Source organism: Oculina patagonica, chromosome 1, assembly GCF_052425735.1.
Source record: "Oculina patagonica isolate OP01 chromosome 1, crgOcupat, whole genome shotgun sequence".
Lineage (NCBI taxonomy): Eukaryota > Metazoa > Cnidaria > Anthozoa > Scleractinia > Oculinidae > Oculina > Oculina patagonica.
In genome coordinates, this window is record NC_135758.1 from 46,182,512 (window position 1) to 46,187,567 (window position 5,056).

At 37.4% G+C, this 5,056-nt stretch overlaps 1 protein-coding gene across 2 annotated transcripts in view; it reads right to left on the minus strand.

The window, feature by feature from the left end:
* Positions 1 to 5,056, minus strand: part of LOC144633741 (uncharacterized) — a 101,967-nt gene that overhangs the window by 78,050 nt on the left and 18,861 nt on the right. The window lies entirely within an intron of this gene.

A 5,056-nucleotide genomic window follows, 5' to 3' on the forward strand; every position in this document is an offset into this window, starting at 1 on the left:
TTTTGCTGACTTTTTCTTTTTTGTCTAAAACGTGCGATCAACATCCGTTTTTTCTTCACAAATACAAAGTACTGAGCGATCTCTCAGGTGGCTCCTGAAGGAGATGGCTGTGGAGAGGGGGTGGTGTAAGTCCCATTTTCCAGCCTATTGTTTTCCAACTTACCCAAATCCCAGTCCAGATCCATTGTTTTTTTGTTTGTGATTCCATGTCCCAAATCCCATTTTCCCAGCGAGTTTTACCCCTTCAGGTCACTTTTTAAGCAAACAAAAAGTTCACAAAGTCACAACGTACTAGATTGTCCAGAATGTGAGGGACTCAATGGATGGTTTATAACAGTTTTGATAACAGTTTTGATAATAGAAAACTATTGAAAAAATCCTTTTGACGCCGTTGTTAGTTGATTGCAGCTTTTGATTTGATAGCTTACATAACACATAAGAAGTTCTGAACGTATCCTACTAATTCACAAAAGAGCATAAATATTTTTGTAATTCCTTTTTTATAAACAACTAGCTTAAAACTATGACTAAAATTTTATCAGTCAATAAGTCGACTGAAAATTTTCAAGAGTTAAAGGTTATTTAGACCGATTGACGACTAAATTTCGTACGATCCTTAAAATCAAGTTACAGATAAACAAAATTCCGTCATACTCAAAAATCACGAGGCGTGAGCTGGAGTTTGAAGACCCCCTTTAAAGTATGTCACTGTATATGATATTGGTAGAGATTGGAATTAATTATCTACCCCCACCCTTCCTCACAAACGCCTTACACTTCCAGCCACACGACTAATTATGTTATAGTTTTGATTAATAGAGAAACTGGACGACTGCGATGGAAGCGAGTATGATGACAGACAGAAATGGACAAAATGAAGCCCTGTGACCAATTAATCAAAACTTTGCAAACTTTGAGAAACAAACAAACTTTAGCAGGGAAATGGTTAAAAGTCTTACTCCACAGAATGCACAGAATGCACAATGCGGTGTGCGCAAAATGATGCGTACTGTCCAATAACACACGCATGGCGCTTTAACTGTCCAATTATTACACTGTCCAATTACAAGCATGAGGCGTACACTGTCCTAGTAGTGCTCAAATCGGGCTGCTGGTAACCAATCACGTTCGGGAATTTAGTTATAGTTTAGATTGATTTGTTTATTGAGTATCAAATAATCAGGCTAGCAGTTGATATTGACTGGTATTGATTATCACAATCTTGGATGCCGTGGGAATTAATGTACAAAAGCAAAAAGATGCAAAATCAAATTATTACATCATTAGCTTCATTAATCTTTTTTTATTTTGATCAGTTCTGTGCACACCTATTTGTCAGGTAATTGGTGCACAATCACATGGGTGTCCAATTACAACTTACAACTTTGTAATTGGACACCCATGCCATTCTCATGTCCGTGCTCAGCCTTGCGCTTTCCTTGGCTGATTTTTAAATAACTTGTCTGTATACGCCCTGGATTTTATTCCACTCAGTGCAATTACTATTACATAAAAAAAGCAACCCAAAGACAAGTTGACATTTGACGAGCCAAATAGGCATCCATCCGGCTTTATTTTTTAATTTTTACATTATCTTGTCATAACAAAAAAAAATCATAAATACAGTTAGAAGATTATACCAGTGGCAGATCCAGGGAGGGTGGGGGGATTTGGAGGTGCAGGTAGGCTGGGCTTTTCCTTATAAAGCAACGACCTTTCCTTGTTCTTTTATAAGCACGAAGCAATAAAATTATAAGAAAGCCACTCTTCACTCTGCCCTTCCTCCTAAATTAATAATGCTATGTTGTGTGCTTCACTTGGGCTGCAATATAGACTACCATTTATACAATCTTGAAAAAGAAAGATTACCAACTTAAGTCGTGATCCAAAGACGATAAGTAAACAGATATAGTTTTAACTTAACTGGCTTTAATTCACAATATCAAAATGCCATATATGGGTAAAGAGAACACTAACTTCGTTACAAACTTATAATATTAAACTATCACTGGTCTCAGAAGCGTAAAATATAGAAATTAATTGGCGCATCTGTGCCACGCTGACACTTGCGTGACAGCTTAAATGACAGGGGTGCTCGCGTGACTGGTGCTTGATAGGAAGCGACAAATTAATTTGCACCTCAACATTTCTTCACATATATTCGGTAGTGCACTCAAGCCCACTCAACAAACTTCTGATAAAACAAATGTATGGCGAAAATTGTTTTAAAGGAGGATGCATGTGTACATGTGAAGCTTGGGGTGCAAATTAAATAAAACTAAATAACTGGGAAAGTATTTGCTCAGACTACTTTGTTTGTTTGTGACTGAATTTCGAAAGTGATGATTATCGAATTTCTCCTCAATACGTTGTCAAACAGACAGGTGGTGAGAATAATGAAAAAAAATCTGTAACCAGAAGTTATTGTCTTGATGAACTACTAAATTCTTACAACGATTGTTAAAGGGGAGGGGATGAATGAAAGCCAGAACAAGGCGTAAATTCCAGAATATTTAAGTAATCTCAATGAAACTTAAAGGATATATAGTATGTCCAAAAATCTATCTATTGATGTACCTCACGTTGGATGATGACGTCACATCACGTGACAATTACATCATGATTGCAAAACTGCCGCCATCTTGGATCCGCCCCGACGTGTTCTGCTCTTCTTTGTTAAAAACATTCCATGACTTTTTTACGGCCAATCCTTGGAGAGCTGAGGCGAACAAACGAAAAACAAGAGAAAATAATATCTTGTTTCACCACTAATTGTCACCCGCTCAATGCCTCATTTCTTTGCGATATTTTGAAACTCAGAATAATTTCCAAATGATTAATCGAGATAAATATAATCATTTGAATACTTATAGAATCGTATCATCAATATTCAAGTTTAATTTTTTTAGCAGTGGATGTGGGTCTTAGCTCGCATGAGCAGCCACTTTACATGGAGAAAATTACTCTGGCTTCCTTGGGTCCCATATCCCACACCAAGGTAATAGGCCCACCTTTTTTATGCAATGATATGCAGGCCCTCAAGGTGGAAGGTTCGTCACACGCGAGCTGTGTGCTCTCGAAGTCCTCCTAAACGGTGGCCCGATGCCTCAAAATTATGTAAATTGAAAAAAGAAAAAAGGACTGGAACAGTAGTGCCTGTGCTCCAATTCGTTAACTGGTGCAGTCTGAACAAAGATAACATCATCAAGTTAGTCATTATTACCCGCATATTTACTCTTTTGGCTTGAAAATCTCTTGGAAATGTCCATAGAGTAATTATAAAGTAAACTATAGTAACTTTCAAACGGAGCTTTTGTTATAAATCACAGGATGAAAATGTAAAAAACAACAAGCAAAGTGACTTGGAATATACAGAATATTTAACAATTATTCTATGAGCCCGCGTTGGATACGAGCTGGTAAATAGCCAACTCGGCGCTTCGCGCAGAGTTGGCTATAACGACTCGTATCTAACAAGGGCGAATAGAATAATTGTTTTATTAAATTCTTCTTTAAGTTTAATTCGAATGAACATTTGAGTTTGATGTAAAGTGATAATATGAGGAGGCGGGTAAATTTGTGGCGTGGTGTTCACTTCTTGAGTTGAATGAAACACACGAGGAAAGCGAGCGAGGGAGTTTTCTTCCCAAGATTTTCATCCAATATATCTCGTCTAAAGTCGACTATATAATATCCTGGAAATTGTGACAACAGTTAAGATTTACGGGATGATCCGAAGCAAAAGCTTTTCTGGAAACTACACGTCTTGTGCAAGTCGAACGAAGCAAGTGTTTACATTGTACTTGTAATTTACGGCTCCACGGCTGTCATCAAGACTGCTATGTTATTTGAAACGAAATTGAGCTCGGAGTGGAGCAGGTTTATTGAAGTATAAAAGGACAAGACCAAGATTAAAAGGTAACAAACTTTACAGAGATGCTGAGCCTAATTTTATGACGTACAATAAATGAAACTGTGTCAGTTTGCCATTCTTTCGTAAATTATTTGCTGCTTTTCTACTTTATTCACTCGCTCCTGTTGTGCGTTTACAAGTTGTTACAGGACAAAATGCACTGCAACTAGGGGACTAGCTCAGTCAGACTTCAGCTTCTAGGATCAGTGGTCTTCTTTATTCTTCAGCTCTTACTTTCAGCCGTTGCCGGCAGTAACTCATTTAGCCGTTACTGGCCATCAGCTCTTCTTAACTCTTCTCTAGTTCTTCTCTTGTTCTGCTCTAGTTCTGCTCTCGTTCTGCTCTAAACTTACACAAGAACTGGCGTTTTAAGTACGCTCGCATTAGGTCCATACTGCGCTGTGATTGGCTAAAAGCTACATTCTTTTGAAGTTCGCGAGAACTATAGAAATTGCGGTTTCTTTGATAGTCGAAAACGTGCTTCGAGTTCAGAGCAGGTTTTAAGTGAGATATCATCCAAATTGAATGTTGAACTTTCGCTCTACTGAAAGTATCTTTAAAAGCGATCCCGAAATCGGAATAGTTGATACCAATCACGGCAGTTGCTGGACAGAATGCTTCGAAACCAGAATGTACGTGATCCTATTTCCTTTAAGCAGCACAAAAGAATTAAAAGCTTTATTATGAAACTTAGTAAATATTTCCCGCGTGTATGAGTAAACCTTAATTAAAGTGTTCCATTGTTCGTTTATATCGGAAACTAACGTTTCCGCAGTTCTTTTGAAGTACACGACCAACGCAATTACTCATAAGAAGGTTTAGTCCAACGCAATTAACTAAGATCACATAACTTATCTCAAAACATGTTTCTTTTAACTAAATTTATAACTAAATTTACTCTAAGCATAGCTAAAAGCACAAACACTCGTACTTGCCAATCTAAAATAACTGTGATAAACATGAAAACACTATGAGAACATTTTGGACTATTAAAATAACCCGAAAGGTTAACAAAAGGTGTTTACGACAAACGTAAGTTAATTACTTTGGCCAAACTCCGTTAGCGGTTTGTGAGCGGATGTTATTGAATTCCTGACCAACGCATGGTATCAAATTATTCCTGGTAGTATAGAAATCGACCGT